The following is an 18,118-nucleotide window of genomic DNA, read 5'->3' on the forward strand; positions in this document are numbered from 1 at the left end:
TCACGCCCGCCCTTGGCGATTGCTGCCCTGTCGCCTGTCAGAAGCCATCGTCTGACAGCCGCCATCGCCTGCCAGACCTGTCCGCCCTCGCCTGTCGGACGCCACCCTCGCTTGTCGGACGCTGCCCTCGCCAGTTAGCCGCCGTGGTCGTCGCCCCCGCGAGAGGCCGTATCCTCTGTTCGTGCCTGAGCCTGCGCCTCTAGGTTCTACGACCTGCACACGGAGACAGTGCAGCCTTGCCTTTCCACAGACACTGAGAGAGAGAGAGAAAGAGAGAGAGAAGACAGCAGTATGGCTGGCCTGGATATGGATTTTCTAGACCGGACGGTGGTAGCCCTTGGCCCTGATTCCAATACAGAGGAGCCGGAGGATATGGTGCCCTACACGGAGGAGATGCCTCCGGGTTCTGAACTGCCGCCTGCGGGCAAACGCTCCAAGCATACTTCTGACGAGCCAATGGGTCCTCAGGAACGTTCCTATGCGCAGGTTGCCTCTGATCCTGTGGATTCGCAGGAGATTGACTGGGAGCATTTGCTGGACTTTGCCAATACTCTGCTTGGCGATTATGTCCAGCACAATAATGAAACTTTTTCTGACGCGGGAACTGATGATGTGCTGGAAGCCACGGTGGACCCGAAATCAGTCTTGCGGTCCTTCTCGGTGTTTTATGACCGTGTAGTTATACTTTTCTTCACTAGCAGAATCCCAGTGCTTTCACATATTCGCGAGTGGATGCACCATTTATTGCAAGGGGAGTGTGTTGAGATCTTCCTTGGACCTCGCGGCTTTTATGAGGTGCTGTTGAAATCGGAAACACATCGAGCTGAGCTCCTGTCCAAGTTGCCATTATTCTTTGATCGCCGCTTGGTCCATGTTGTACCATGGCGCCCTATGGGCGATTTCCAGCGTCTGCTTCAACGAGAATGCCCGGTATTGGTGGAAGTGGAAAATTGTCTAGCGGTCTATTGGCCATTGTTGAAGGATGCGATGGCCGTTGTGGGAACAGTGCTGGTGCCCCCAAGCCTCAGGGCTATGAATCGAAACCGTTTATGCATGTTATGGGACACAGCCAGGAAAAGGCCTGCGTGGCTTTGCCTCAATTGTCCTGGCATGCATCCTTTGCATTTTCGCTTCAAATGGGGCAACTTTGCAGGCCACTGCTTTTCATGTGGTAAATTAGGGCATTTTATGGCCGAATGCCCTGAAAGGCAACCGTCTTCCGAGGATACGCAGGTTGTGCTGCCTAAGGATGATATGGTGCTTGATTCCCCGACACAGGAGGCCCTTCAGCCACCTAATGTTGTGGATAAAGGCAAACAACAGGTCCTGGGTTTGGATTCTCATAGCACTGATTGGATTGAGGCACGTTTAAAAAAAGGTAAAAAGTTGGATGCAGGCCTGGCGGATCCTGGGCCTAATACTTCACAGGATTCCGTGCGCACGTATATGCGCAGGAAAGAAATGTTCACTTCACAGCCGGCTGCGTGTACTATGGCCCCGTCTGCCCCCTGTAATCAGTCTGCAAGGAAAGTCTATACAGACGGCCCCAAGGGCCCACCTGCTAAGCTGGCGTTTGATACAAAAGGTAATGTGATTACACCCTGGGATCGGTGTTATCCCCGCCCCACTCCGAAGGCAGTGGATTTTCCTTCTACCTCTAAAGCAGGTCGCCAGAATTCGTTTGCAGTATTGGCTGATTTTCTGGATGAGGGTGTCCTAGATGCTCTCGCGGAAAAGGTGAAATCGAGGCAATAGGCGCCTCGTTCTTGACTTCCTTTTTTTGAAGATATATGAAGATAGCCACGTGGAATGTGCGAGGCATTTGCTCTCGCCATAAGCAACATGCCATGTGGACTGTTTTGCATGAGAACCAGTGGGATGTATTGTGTGCAGTTGAGCACAAAAGTCACGCTGAAGCAGGAAAAATTGTGGATTGTCATGGATTCCGTCTGTTTTATGCAGGGACACATGCTACGCACTATTCGGGCGTGCTGATGATTGTCCATGAGAAATACCAGCCTGTTCTTGTTAAAAATGATGTGTAGGGCCGCTTTCTGGTAATCGAAGTCTTATTTGAAGGAGAGATTTTATGGTTGCTGGGCCTCTATGCTCCGAATGATCCCGCATCCCGACGGGATCTTTGGTTGACTTTGCAGGGCTCCATGTCACTTGGCCGAAGGGGGTTTTTTATGGGAGATTCCAATATGTGTGTTGACTCTTCTCAGTCCACTTCAGGGCATTCGGTAATGGATACGCCGGAAAGCCGGGTGTGGAATTCCTTTGCTTTGCGCGTACTTAAGCAAGACCTTTGGTCATGGCTTCACCCTTCTTTTTCAGGGTTTACTTTTCATTCCGCACAATATGCAACTACTTGGTCGCGGTTGGACCGAATGTATATCATGCAGGGGGATGATTTTCTTCCCGAGATGCTGGAAATGAAGGTCTTGCAGCAATATGCGTTGTCGGACCATTTCCCCCTCCAGCTTGAGATGCGGGCACAATCTATTGCACCTTTTATGCAGTTGCTGGATAGGCTCCCTTTACATTTCAACTCCTCTTATTTGAAGCATCCAATTTTTCAGGGCTATATGCAGCAATTGATTGAGAGATTCTTATTGGACTTCGCCTCTGACGGCTTGGCTGCATTTGCGCGGCTGCTCTCTAATGTGCAGCGGATTGCTCGGCAGTATGGGATTCATCATGCCTCCCTTTGTCGGCGACGTCGACATGCAGCAAAGGACTTACTGGCTTTGGTCCGTTCCTTGCTCGTGGATTCCCCAGATGATGATTTTCTGCTGTCACTGGAAAGGCATTTGGCCCATCTTATTCAAGTATTTCAGTTGAAATCTTATCAGCAGGCCAAGCTGCATAACTTGACTGACACATTGCAAGATAGTGCCTGCCAGTCTCATAAGTTCTTTCGCGCCTTGCATGCTTCTCCGGCTAGCGAAAATATGACTAGACTCCAGGATTCGGAAGGTCGCATGGTCACTGATCCGCAGACCATTGTCACTATGTGCAGAAATTATTTTATGGAACTTCTTGGTTCTTCTCCCTCGCCTTCTAGCCAGGTTACGCATGCCCACTCGGTCTTCTATCATCTGGTCCGCCAGCAGGTTCCACTTGATATGCAAGCCACTTTGGAGGCGGATATTTGCGAGGAGGAGGTTATGGATGTTTTGTTGCACCTGCCTAAGGATAAAAGTCCTGGTTGGGATGGTCTCACTAATGCATTCTTTGAAAACTCGGCCACGCAGTTGGTGAAGCCATTGGCGGTCATGTGTCAGCAGGTTTGGGAAACAGGGGTCATGTCTTCCTCATGGAAAGAAGGCCTTATCAAACTGATTCCCAAGGTCCCTTCGCCGTCAAAGTTGCAACACTGGAGACCAATTTCTTTGATGGGCTTGATGTATAAAATCTTCTAGTGCTGGCGAATCGGCTTCACAAGCACCTTCTAGCTATTGTGCATCCTCTCCAATATGGTTTCATTAAGGGCCGCAACATTCTGCATAATATCTTGAATGTGCAAATGGCTATTGACTATGCGCAGCACTCCAGTCAGGAAGTGGTATTGATTCAATTGGACTTGGAAAAGGCGTTTGACTATGTGGACTGGTCTTTCATTGCAGATCTCATGTCTGCTATGGGCTTTGGTACCCGGATGTCCCGATTGATCTACACCATTAGTGCTGCGGCTTCTTCAAGAGTTATGCTCAATGGTGGGGTTACAGAGCCATTTGTCCTTGCACGCTCGGTCAGACAGGGTTGCCCTTTGAGTCCTCTCTTCTTTGCCCTGGCGACTCACCCAGTCCTTTCAATGTTATCCTCAATGGCGGCTTCTGCTCAGCTGGCAGGATTGTCTCTTTCTTTGGGGCAGCACTTCATTAGCCAATCTTTGGCTGATGACACCTTTATGATTTTGCGGGCAGACAGGGACAACATTCGAAAGGCATTAGATGTTTGGACGCTCTTTGGTCAGGCCTGTGGTCTTCGCATCAATGCCTTTAAGTCAGCCATTCTCAGTTGCATGGAGCTTGATTTACAGTCATTAGGCTGGCAGGGCCAGGTGGTTTCCCGTGGATCCATTGTCAGGCATCTTGGATACCCGTTGGGGGTGGATGTGTCAGAAGTGGAGCAGCGGTGGAAGCATAAACATGTGCTGAAATAAACTGCTGAAACACAAGACAAAAAGAGAAAAGAAAAGAAAAGAATACGATACAGATGAGAACTCAGATGTATGCACGGGAAATGGAATCCATATATCTGAACACGAGACAGTCGCATACAATAGTGAGTCACTGGCTGCATGGGCATTGGCACTGGCTCTAGTTCCTCTCTCCACAGAGTCTGCAGATGGTGAAGATGAAGTGACTGACTGAGGAGGAGCCACCGAGTATAAATAGGCTGAAAAAGTGGGGAGCAATAATGCTGGTTGGACAGCATTAAAGCTGGCCGACTGGTGCATAAAAATGCTCCACTGGCATAAAATGCCACACCAGAAAAAAACCTAAAATACCTAATAAAAATGCCCAGCCCAGATCAAGCTCAGACTCACACATGAGCTGACAAATACTCTGCTAACACCCTCTCTCAGATCATGAGTGATCTGATACAATATAATAGTACAATGAAAAGGGATCAGAAACTATATAACATAGAACCACCAAGTAGAACCATGGATACCCAAGCAGTGGGTGATCAATCCACCACCAAGGTGCCTCGGAGAGAACCTGATGGCGATGTCGATCGTACCAAACACCTGAAAATAGAGAAGATCATAGCATGTCTCTGTGTCCATCACCAATGTCTCGCAGTAGCATACAAGACCATCCTGTCAAAAATGCCCCTGAACATAGGTGACCATGGATTCCCTGCCTTTGGCCAGACCGCCAAAGTGTCCCCTCATGTGAGCTCCAGACGAAAGCCTCCCGCTCTCTGTCAAATAACCAACTCAGCATGAACCTGGATGTCAATCCCAGCTCCAGGATTTGATTCCGTCAGACTGAAGTCGATGCGTCAGGGATGTCCTTCTCTGGAACCTGTGCACTTGTATAAATATATAGATGAGACGCGGCTGCCCCATCTGAACACCCGCTCATACTCCCTCTCTGGCACAAGAGAGTCGTGAGGGATGACCTCATCACCACCACTAGAAAGCAGCCGAGGAAGGGGCCACCAAGCCCTTCCCGCGATCCGAAGAAGAGGATCCCTTCCGCGCCTTGGACTTCACCTTGGTCGGAGGATCGGAGTCGGAGTCTGATGAAGGAGAGGACACATCGGTAGAGTCAACATCCCGCTTCGTCTTCTGCTTCTTCTTCCTGGAAGCCACTAACTTCTTGCAGTCCTTCCGCAAATGTCCCTTCTTGCCACAGTGGTAACACTGGGCCTTCGACTTCTTCTTCCCGTCACCCCTCTCTGAAGCTACATAAGCCTCACCTCCATAATGTGCCGGAAGCCGCCCCTGTAATCTCAAGGAGGCCTCATGCTCAAGAAGCATCGAGGTCATATGTAACTTATCATCAGTGGAAGTGCACGGAGGAGCCATATGGAGAGGATAAGAAGAGAAGTAGAGAAGAGATGGAATTTAGAGAGGAAACAGCCAAAACACGAGCACAGACTACAGAAAATGAGAGTTCACATGCAATAGAACCCAAAATTTGATCAATAGAAGACAAAATCTGCTGCAGAAAGTCAAAAAATCAGTCAAAAACTGCCAAAAACAGAGAAAACGGCCTGAAGTAACAGTCACCCAGCCACGAGAGATGCTGAATCAGCAAAACGCAGGCTGTAATCTGGAGAAAAACAGGTAGAAAACTGTCGCCAGCAGCTGCAGATGAAAAACGCAGGCAGCAGAGGGTGCGTAGGCAGCAGGCGATGGCACGACTGCAAAAAACGCAGGCTGAAAACAGCCCCAAAACAGGTCGCCTGGCTGCGACAGCAGTCGTCTGATCAGCAGGGGTATAAAACAGTCCTGAAATCAGCAAGAAAACACAGCAGAAACACAAATCCTGAAAACTGATACCATGTCAGAAGTGGAGCAGCGGTGGAAGCATAAACATGTGCTGAAATAAACTGCTGAAACACAAGACAAAAAGAGAAAAGAAAAGAAAAGAACACGATACAGATGAGAACTCAGATGTATGCACGGGAAATGGAATCCATATATCTGAACACGAGACAGTCGCATACAACAGTGAGTCACTGGCTGCGTGGGCACTGGCACTGGCTCTGGTTCCTCTCTCCACAGAGTTTGCAGATGGTGAAGATGAAGTGACTGACTGAGGAGGAGCCACCGAGTATAAATAGGCTGAAAAAGTGGGGAGCAATAATGCTGGTTGGACAGCATTAAAGCTGGCCGACTGGTGCATAAAAATGCTCCACTGGCATAAAATGCCACACCAGAAAAAAACCTAAAATACCTAATAAAAATGCCCAGCCCAGATCAAGCTCAGACTCACACATGAGCTGACAAATACTCTGCTAACAGGATGTACGGCCAAAGGATCTACTAGAGTGGATTTCACAAAAACTGGCAACGAAGTTTATGTATTGGAAGTCGCAAGTGTGGCCATTCCATGTGCGCCTCAAAGTGGCTCAGACAATTATGCTACCAATGCTAACATATTTCTTGCCATTGCTGTCGTGGACGCCTACTACTTTGAAGGCTCTCACTCATCCCATTCGTTTCATGCTATGGAAGAAGGATTCACTGCAGGCAGGCATTTCATGGATTTCATGGTCACATACATGTACCCCTAAACGCATGGGTGGTGGCGCTATTTTGGATGCAGAAACTCATATGCTGGCTCTTCGTTGGTCTCTTTTTCGTGCCATGTGTGTGGATCATCACCCGTGGACCATCATAGCCCGTTATTTTCTTGAGGACAGCGGGCTACGCCATGGTAACACACGGCTTCGAGCCTCCTGGTGGCATGTCCTTAATGCTGACTCTCGATTTTCCAGTCCCTCTTCCTCTTCGTTACTGCACTTGGTCCACGCTTGGAAAGTGGTGCTCCAAAAGGCCCGTTGGCATCCAGTAGGGGACCGCTTGCAGACTAACTCCTTTCAGCTGGAATTGTTGGCAGTATCCAGATTACTTTCATGGGAAGACAAACATCAGCTCAAACCGAGATTTAACCGCATGGCCCGTTTAGGTGTGACTTTGATTGCGGATGCTACCCTTGCCACTCGCAATGTCCTCGCATCGTTTCGGACTGCTAGGAGACTTTTCAGGATCCCGCGCGGATACCGTGGTTTATGGGAAAAGCTTTTGTTGGAGCTTCAAGGTAGGCAACCCTTTCCTGCCCTCGTCCTTGGCAGGACTGGGACCTTGCAGGCCGGTTGAGTCTGGAAAAGGCCTCTACTAATCAAGTGTATCATCTTCTCATTCAAGATCACCAATGGCTGGGTGTGAAAGCTAATACTGTTTGGGGACTGCGGAAATTGCTGTCATGGTGGCAGGCAACGCTGATGGAGAGCTGGCTGAATAAGGCACCTTTCAAATGCAAGGTCTTTCTTTGGCGGTAAATGATTGGTGGTCTTCCTCTTGCCTCGGCCCTTTCCAAGCGTCAAATCTCGAATGGCAATTGTTTCTTCTGTACCACTACTGCGAAATCGGCTTGACATCATTTTCTTTCTTGCCCGCTCGCCAAGAATATCTGGTTACTCTTGTCGCAAATCTGGCGCGCGGTGGTGGGGTCCTCACTAACTCCTTTCGATTGGGTTTTTGTGCGCCCAAAGTACCCCACACCGCCACAGTTACATATGAAGATCTTATTTCACTTTTTCAGATATTGGGGATGCTGGCACATTTGGACCACGCGCAATGCTTTTCTCTTTGATTCGGCCTCTAATGTACCGAGACATATTGCCAGGCTTAAAGGGCTCTTGCATTGGCAGCTAGATCTCATTCGGCACTCCGACTTGCTCCCTCGGGAGGATTTGCATCCCTGGCATATGGCAATTGCCTCTGGGTCGTTGCCATGATTGGTGTAACCTTTTTAGTGCATTAGTACGGGGATTTCCCACACGTTGGCCTAGGGCCCTCGTGTCTCTTGTAATCATGTAATCATGTAATCTTGTACCTTTTTTCGTAATTAATACAATTACCTTTTACGAAAAAAAAAAAAAGAGAGAGAGAGAGAGAGAGGTCATTCCAATACAAGGTATTCCTTTGGGGAATGTTGGTGGGGGGCCTCCCTCTTGCGTCAGCCCTTCACTGCGAAGGTATATCTAATGGGAATTGTTTCTTTTGTACCACTCTGATGGAGTCTTCTCATCACAAGATTCATCCTTGGAAGATTTGGACCCTTCTCTCGGACATTTGGCTTGCGGTGGTGGTCACAATGATGCGCTCACTTGACTTAGTTTTTGACAAAACTAAACAAAATGGTTTGCCACATCCTCACATGAAGATTCTGTTTCACTTTTTTAAATTTTGGGGTTGTTGGCATATTTGACTCACTCGCAATGCATTCATTTTTTATGCTACCTAGGGCATTCAGCACCATGTTGTGAAGCTTAAGGGCCTTATCAGGTGGCAACTTGACCTTCTACAATATGTTGATACCTCCGCCAGAGCATGATTTAGTTTCTTCGCATATGACAATTTCCTTTGTTTGTTTGCCATGACTTTGTATCTTTTATGCATGATGGACTAGAGCCATCCTGCATCTTGTAATCTTGCAATCTTGTGTACTTGTATTTTTTCATAATTAATACAATTGCCTATTGTGGGGGGAGAGAGAGAGAGATAGAGTTCACAGTCTACCTTTGAGCACTTGATGATGGACGCACTTGAGAGTTGTGCATGGCATGATTTTGAAATGGTTGTTTTGAGGTAGGACATTTGATCTTGGCTCCGCCCATTGGATTTAGGTTTTACTTTTCAATCAATGTAGTACTCTGCCACATGATGTCGCTTGGACCGCATGTATATTATGCACAATGATGCTTTCCTGTCAAAGATTTTGGACATATGAGTACTGCAAGAATATGTTTTATTGGATCATTTCCCTTTGTAGTTCGACATGCTTGCCCACCTTGTCACCCCTTTTGTGTAATTTTTGGTACAACTCCCATTGCGTTTTAATTCATCTTATCTAAAGCACCCACTCTTTAATGGTTATACGGAGCAATTGGTTGACATGTTTTTACTTGACTTGCCATCTAAGAGCAATGACTCTTTTGAGCGATTGCTCCATAAACTATAGAGGGTTTCTAGGCATTATGGTATTCATCATGCTTCTCTTTGCAAGCCACATCAGCACACTGCTGAAGCAATGCTAGCACTAGTTCGCTCCTTGCTAGTTGATTCTCCAAATGATCCATTCCTGCTATCATTGGCCACAAGGCTGAGAAATCTCATTCAGCAATTCTAGTTGAGATCATACTAGCAAGCCAATTTGCAAAACTTAATTGAGAATTTACAAGATGCTTCATGTCAGTTGCATAAATTTTTTGGAGGCTTGCATGCCTCTCCTGCTCAACAGAATATGGTGTCTCCAACATGCACACAACTCGACTATTATGGATTCACAATCCATTGTGCATATGTGTAGAGAATACCTTCTTGACCTTCTTGGTTTTTTGTCTCCTTCTTGTTAGTAGACCACCCAAGCTTTCTCCACAACCATATTAGAGAGAGAGAGAGAGAGAGAGAGAGAGAGAGAGAGAGAGAGAGAGAGTTATATTAGCGTGTACAAAAGGCCAAATCGGCCTATGAGACCAAAATGTTACATCTGAAAAGTCAAGGAATTTCCCAAGTCCAACTAAATGGAAAATAAATATTAAGCAATACATAGCTCATGAGTACAAAATGATGTCTAAGGCGCATGCGCACGCACACACGCACATAGAATTTGCAGTCTACCTTTGAGCACTTAGTGATGGATGCATTTGAGAGTCATGCTTGGCATAATTTTGAAATGGTTGTTTTGAAGTAGGACATTTGGTCTTGGCTCCACCATCGGATTCAGGTTTTACTTTTCAATCAACATAGTACTTGCCACATGGTGTCCCTTGGATTGCATGTATGTTATGCACAATGATGCTTTCTTGCCAAAGATTTTGGACATTCGAGTACTACAATAATATGTTTTGTCAGAACATTTCCTTTTGTAGTTTAACATGCTTGCCCACTTTGTCATCCCTTTTGCACAATTTTTGGGATGGCTCCCATTGCATTTTAATTCATATTACCTAAAGCACCCACTCTTTCATGGCTATGGAGTAGTTGGTTGACATGTTTTTTCTTGATCTCTCCTCTGGGAGCAGTAACTCTTCTGAGTAATTGCTCCATAACATGTAGAGGGTTTCTAGGCATTATGGTATTTATCATGCTTCTCTTTGCAAGTAGTATCAACACACTATTGAAGCAATGCTGGCATGGATTTGCTCCTTGCTAATTGATTCTCCAAATGATCCATTCCTGCTACCGTTGGTCACAAGGGTGACAAATCGCATTCAGCAATTCCAGTTGAGATTATACTAGCAAGCCAAGTTGCAAAGCTTGATTGAGAATTTACACAAGTCAATGGTTATAGATTTGTAATCCATTGTGCATATGTGTAGAGAATACTTCCTTGACCTTCTTGGTTCTTCATCTCCTTCTACTCAACAGACCACTCAGGCCCACTCCGACTCCGATACAACCCGTAGAGAGAGAGAGAGAGAGAGGTCTCTAGAAGGCCAAAATGGCCTATGGAACCATAACTAATACAACTGGTATCATCATCTCCCATTAGAGAAGAAAACATAATTATGTCTAGGTCTACATGATAAATTGAAATGAAAAATGAGAAATATGGAAAACTGAAAAATTGGAAAGAGTATAAAGTATCTCCCTCTCAGTGTATGGAATCCACCAAGACTCTGCAAATTGGAAATATGAAAAATGAGAAATATGGAAAACTGAAAAACTGAAAAGAGTATAAAGTATCTCCCTCTCAGTGTATGGAATCCACCAAGACTCTGCAAGCTACCTCTGACCGAGTTGTCATGGTAATCTTCGTCTGTAACGAGCAATCTACGAAAGGCCAAATTGTCTATAAGACCACAATGTTACATCTGAAAAGTCAAGGAATTTTCCATGTCCCCAAGTAGCTGTCATCTAATGCTATGACTATCTAAATGGAAAATATGCAATGAACAATACATAGCTGATGAGTACAAAATGATAGCTAGGCCAAATACAATGTGGATCTGCTTAGGAAGCACTCTCATCTCAAGATATCTCTCATGGGTCTATCCTAGCATAGAGAGGCTGAAGTGGCAAGGTAGGGTCCCCCAATGACAATATAGTATCCTCTATATCGATAGATGATGCCTCTTGCGAGGGCGTGGACCAGCTAGACGTGGGCAACAGGCTCTACATCTCTCTATGGCTATGTCTAAGGTAGTTCCCTGTAGTGGGGCTGTTGGTTGGCAAACCAATGACGGCTTTGTGGTGGAGGGAGTAGTCGATGCTCTGTAGAACTCCGTGAGTGCACATTGGTGTATGGCTCTGTGTCTCTACGGCTAGGTTTGTAAGAGATGCTCTTTGTGGTGGTGTAGCTCTAGCAAGAAGAGCTTGAGACATCTTTGATCTAGGAAATCCATAACCTTGGATAGTGGCCCAAATCCCTCTCTAAAAAGGCAATGGAAGCGCCCTCTGCTCTCATAGTACATTGGGCATTTGCATAAGTAGTGCTTCTTTGGTCTCAGGTTCAAGTTGAGAGAGTTGGTAAATCTTGTCCTCTGGGGGGAGAGAGTCTATGTCGTATCTATCTGTCTCGATCCGAAGCTGATGTGAAGATATACGAAGTTGTCCAATGGTGCATCGGACACCATGAGACACGTGTGCATCCATGTATCTCGAGTGAATAACAAAGCCATCTGGGAATATATGTAGAAGATGATTTCTCCATCTTCATCCCCAGATCCTTAGTAGGTGTCATCCATGTCATAGCTATGTGTATTTGAATAATGTCCATCTTGATGATGTAGTTTAGCTCCCCTCGACTAAGCTCCAAATGGGGGCAATCCAATTTGTATTGTAGTAGTATGAGGTGATCCATGAGTAATCCATGTAACTGCAGCCATGCCTTTGTTCGAGTATACCAGCACTCAATATTCCCTTGTAATGCTAGTTGTCTAGATGACTCTAGCACAAGCTAGGAGTATCTTTGTCTTAGCAAGGCCCATCTTCCACAAACTGATTGGAAATAGGATCATGACTATGAAATGCAGCATTAGTGCTTACAAGCACTCATCTCATAGTATATGTTTATAATTCATCTTTCTTATGAGCTTAATGATGTTCACCAAGTATCTTTGAACCTGAGATGGACCTTCCAGATCTACAAGAGACTCCAGAGGACTTAAATCAATGATTAGAATCACTCTTAGTGTCAACCAAGGTGATTAATATTGAAAGAAGAAAGCTTGAAGCTTTCTGGCTATGACTGCCAGAAAACCCAGAGCTAGGGTTTCATAGAGATCTTTATGTGGATAGAGATTTGAGAAGCCCTCTTCTGGGAGGATAGTCTACTAGAGGGGCTACCAAAGCCCCATGAAGGTCGTCAACATTGCGCTTTCAGCAAGTTGCACTAGGCCGAAAAAGTCCACGTTGTTCAGATTCTCGTGCTCACCCAGATCCATAAGTCGCAGACATCTCTTCTTTAGACTGATTGTGTTGAGGAGATATTCGCTGGTCCGCATGGTTTCTATGAGGTTGTGTTCCTTTCTACTTCGGCACGTGATTTTCTTCTCAATAAACCACCCGTTTTCTTTGATGAACAATCGGTACATGTTGTTTCATGGCATCCAAGGGCAGACTTCCAATGTTTGCTCAAGCACACGTCCAGTATGGGTGGAGGTGGAGATTTGTCTCGCTATTAACTCAGCCTTCTAAATGATTCAATGGCTGTAGTGGGTCACATATTGGTGCCCCCAAATCTGAAGGCAACAAACCGAAATTGATTGTGTATGCTATGGAATACCGCCAAAAAGGGACTAGTTGCGTCTCCATTGCAGCGGTATGCAGCCTCTTTGGTTTCAGCTCAAGTGGGGTACTTTTGTTTGCTATTGTTTCTCCTGTGGTCTATTGGAGCACTTCATGGACAAATGTCCAAAAAGACAGAAAGACTACCTTTGTTGATTGTCCATGGATAAGGACCAAAACATGCCTTCGCCTTCTGTAGAGCAACAGATTATTCAGCCTAGCTAGTCCAAAGGCAAGCAATCAATTTCTTCTACAAATTTGGAAACACAAGGATAGACGGAAGCTTGAAACTCGACACACTAAGGGAAAAGTGAAGGACTTCTACTAACCTTTCTAATTTGCAAGATCCCCTCTGCACTTGCTTACGTCGTCGAGACAAATCCTGTAATACAGCCACTGCTTGAGTTGCTGCTGCTATCAAAGATCCACTAGCCTCCAAAACAGCAACTGCAACAACAACAATTGATCCGATTGCCACGTGCTCGTGGCCCAGAGAGAGGAGATCTATAGCCCCCCTAAAGAGTGATAGCAACCACATCACGCCCATGATCCTTCAGCCCAAATGGCATTTGATGCTACCGGTAGATCCATCACTCCATGGGATGGCAAGTATCCAAGTTCCACTTCCCACACTGCAGATGCCCCTTAGGTCCAACCCCTTTCCGATGCTGGGGGACTTCTTTAAGGATGGGGTATTGGAGACTTTGGCAGCAAAAGCACAGGCCCACGCAACATCTTCTCAAAACTCTTGATCATTTGTGTCTGTCTAGTCTTAGGGTGCCTCCTCCACTCTCGTTCTTTTTTGCCTACTCAATGTGTTGTATTTGGTTCATACATATTGCCTAGAGCCGCCCTACACTTTTAATCTTGTTATCCAATACTTTTTTTCGTAAAATTAATGTAATTACCCATTGAGAGACATAGAGAGAGAGAGAGAGAGAGAGAGAGAGAGAGAGAGAGAGAGAGAGAGAGAGAGATGAAATGATATGATATATTTACTATTAATGTTTGCAAAAGGCCAAAATAACTTATGAGACCATCGATTACAATCATTTGTATAATGGTACAATTGTTTGAAAAGAGTAGTAAATGAAAATGTAATAAATAGAACAAGAAAGCTAAAAGCTATAAGGAGAATTCTAGCTGACAAATAAAGAGATCTAGTTGATACAATCTCCTGGAGATATAGAGGGCTTGGTTCTAGCCCGAGCAATAATCTCTTGTATCCACAGGAAGTGCTACCGACGCTTGTGTCGAGGTCTGGGACATCTAGATTGGCCAAGGTGGATGGCTCAATCAATCAATATTCTACGTGTATATGTAGATGATTGAGGTTGTGACTCTGCCAAAATATCATGAGTCTCCCTCACAAAGCAATATCTAAGATGCCTTCGGGTAGGGGTCTTGATGCCTTGGAGCTGAACTCCTAAGGAGCGTGTCCCAAAGCCATCATATCTCAAGGAGCAAGAGGTGAAGGCACTACTGATTAGTGAAATTCATGAGTCTAGAGTATAGTGGAAACATCCTTGAATCTTGTACTATGTTGGGCAACGACAAATTTAGTGCTCCTCAAAGAGAGATGGATCTTCCATGATCAATCTACGCTATGATTGCCAGCCTTCATTGATCAGGTAATCGAGACCTTGGGACTGAATTTTGATGTGGAAGAGGAAATGTTATCGTGTTTTTGTGAGAGTGTGCAACGGAAAGATGAAAGTGAACATGGAGAGAAGAAGGAGACAAAAAGAACACGAGAGAGAAGGAACAATGTGATTGCAGTGGCTAAAGGTACAAGGTTGCAATAGTTAGGCCCAACACATAGCTCTACGCATTAGTGGGGGGCTAGACGCAAGCAGGGGGATGAGAGAATAACGAGGGCTGGTTGATCACAAAGGATCAATGATGGATAATGAAAGTGGAAAGGAAAGCCGCCCATATATATAAGCAAAAAAATGCCAAAACCCAAATATGGTTAAACCCCTAAGAAATGGTCAAAAGTGCCCAAAAAGAAATGAACTAATGTTCCCTCCATCTAAATTGTCTAAAACATATAAAATGACAGACAAATACAATGTTAGAGTTGCTAATGCCCTCGTTTGAGTTAGACTAAGGCTAGGAAGGAGATGACCACAGATGACACACATGACTGCTAACACCCCCTCTCAAATCCTAGATGTGGTAGAAGGCCAAAAGGAGATGTGGATGTGAGGGTGACAAGAAGAGCACCCATACTGATGAAGTTCGTCGATAAAGAAAGCCAACCAAGGAGCAAGATCCCCTTTCCATAGAAAAATCCGATCAAACGGAAGGCAACCAAAGGGCAATGGAAATGGAGAGGCCTCAAAAGGAGCACTCTTGAAAACTCTAGTCGGGGATGGGTAAGCCAAGCCTCTAACCCAATGAGTAGACAATAGTGAGGAACTATCAAATGCACCATAAGCTGCATAGCAACAATAAGGACTAAGGGCAAAGCAGCAGGGGATGGTGGCTCAAAAGAGATAGTTGCATGAAAGAAAGGCCCAAAGTAGACTGGAAACCTTAAAAAAACTCCTCATGATCTTGGAAAGCCCCTTTTGAGAAACACAAAGGGCCAGGGAACCCACAACCACATCACCAATATCGTCCCGCTTTGAAAGAGATGGGAGGTATGACAAAACCACCAAAGGAGATGGTGGGCGATGGGATGGAATAGCCAGAGGAGATGGTAGGGGATGGCAGGTACAAGAAAACCACCTGAGGAGATGGTGGGGGATGAGATGGACCATGTGGGGTAAATGGTGCACAATCAGGAATGGGTGTAGCAATAGAAAGCTGGCTTGGAGAGCCCTGCACAATGGAAGGGAAATGGAGCATAAATCGCCCCCTCTCTTGCCAACTTGTCACAAAAGTGGCTCCTATAGTAGAATCCTCAATAAAAACGGTCAGCTCCATGAAAACAACACGGGTCGTGAGTCCAGGAAGGCCATAAGCTAAGAGGAGAGGGAAGCCGAAGTCCAAAATAGGTAGGGCCTTAGAAGCAGAGCTCGTTGAACTGTCAGACAATAGAGACAAGGTGCCAACACCGCTAACAGACATTGAAGAAATGTCATCAATAGTGATGATACCCTCTAATAGATGAAGATCTTGTAACAAATCACCTCAGAGAGTCAAATGACTCGATGCACCACTGTTAAATAGCCAAGGTTGCTTAGAAGTCGAGACAGTCGAAGAAGGCTCCTCCATCTAATAAATGTGTAGAAACATGGACTCAGTGGTAATAGCGGGTGATGAAGTAGAGGTAGACGAAGGCTCTAATGTAGATCCATCCTTCACTCTCGGACAAAGGTAAGGGTATTTCCTTCAGCATTTCTCCTCGAGATACAATACCTTTTCACAATGAGGACACGAGAGATATCCTCTACACTTCCCCCTCGGACAAAGGTGAGGGTATTTCCTTCAGCATTTCTCCTTGAGATACAAGACCTTTTCACAATGTAGAGGTAGACGAAGGCTCTAATGTAGATCCATCCTTCACTCTCGGACAAAGGTGAGGGTATTTCCTTCAACATTTCTCCTTGAGATACAAGACCTTTTCACAATGAGGACACGAGAGATATCCTCTACACTTCCCCATAAAATCTATATCAAAGTCAGAAGATAACTCCAACTACTTCCTCTTCCCTTTCGTCTACTTGAAAGGTCCTGCACCTAGAGATAAAGCTGCATAAGCACTGCCATGTACATGAGCTCTACAAGAAATTGGCTCATTGTAAAGCACATTCTACACAAGCACCAATGGGACTAGCTCCTCCCAAGTGAGACTCCCAACTACGAGAAGTAAGAAGACTGATGTAGAACACATCATATATCAGTGATGGAAGATGTGGGAGAAGTTTCATAGCTAGGTCCTTTGCAGAAATGTCTGTACCAAGGGATACAAGCTCATTCCGAAGCTCCTCCATCTTGTAGATGTGATCCCTCATTATAGGGAAATCTGTGAGACAAAAAGCTATCGTAGCTTCACTCAAGAGGTAACCGATGCCCAAATGTCTGGATCTGGAAGAGAGATGCCAATCTCCTCCAAACCTTGGCAGCTGTGTGGATATATCTAATATGCACAAGCAAAGATTTTGCATAACTCAAAAGGAGAAAAGAACAGGCTCTTGCATTCAACCGATCCCACAAAGCTGCCAAATCCGAGCTCACTCCGTGGGGATCCATTGTAGATCGGGGAATGGGGACAATAACAAAATCCCAAACATCATAATCGTGGAGGAGACATTCCATGTGGCACAACCATAGATGCTAGTTTGTCCCATCCAACTTGTTGGATGAGGGTAGAGAGGGTAGGACTAACACCTTCTTAGGAGATGCCATCAATGCCAATCAAGGACTAGAAGCCCTGGAAGAATCTAATAGGAAAGAGTGATAGGATGGTGGTCAGTTTGAATAGTCACGACGACACAATCTCCCATAGCATACACGTCCACCATAGGATGGTGGTTGGTTTGAATAGTCGCGATCACACAACCCCCCATAGCATACACGTCCACCATATTTGTCCTTCAAGAAATACCTGCGAGAAAACAAAGATGCTGCTGCAACTAGGATGTCCTCCACCTATGCGGGTCCATCGGTATCCTGATCAGAAAGCAATATAGACAAGATGCACTCGAGGTGAGAGAGACGACTCGATGCCAAGCAAAGAGGGGCAGATCTTCCAAAACGCAGATATGGCTGCAATAAATCTAGTCAAACAGGTCAAAAAACTTGTCACCCAGCTAGGAAAGGGTCTATTTGGCAAAGAAAGTGACTGTCTAGCAGAAAACACAACAAAAGAACATCTCTCCGCCCGTAGAAATAGGCTGGCCAGCACAGAAAGGTGTTGCTCAACCTGGATATGGGTTGCCTAGCCTAGAGAAGGCTGTCCGGGTGTTGTATATGAGGAGGCCCAGGACTGTGAGAGGCCTCCCAGCACTGAAAGGGTGCCTTGTAGCCAAAAATACAAATTGAAGGGGGGTCAGCTGCATTAAAAAAAAGTCAGAACCTGCATAAAAGTGCTGCCCAGCAGATAGAAGCTGCTGCCCCGCAAATAAAACTGTTGCCCAACAAATAGGAGTTGTCACCCCAGCAACAGGAGAAGGTCAACTACCTGAA

General features: G+C 45.7%; 1 protein-coding gene across 3 annotated transcripts in view; it reads right to left on the minus strand.

Moving 5' to 3' along the window:
- The window catches only part of LOC148017458 (uncharacterized), a 45,761-nt gene that overhangs the window by 18,783 nt on the left and 8,860 nt on the right, over nucleotides 1-18,118 (minus strand). The gene's annotated exons all lie outside the window — the stretch shown is intronic.

This window comes from Lygodium microphyllum, chromosome 22 (assembly GCF_053477565.2).
Source record: "Lygodium microphyllum isolate KBCC chromosome 22, Lygodium_microphyllum_v1.1.10, whole genome shotgun sequence".
Taxonomy (NCBI): Eukaryota; Viridiplantae; Streptophyta; class Polypodiopsida; order Schizaeales; family Lygodiaceae; genus Lygodium; species Lygodium microphyllum.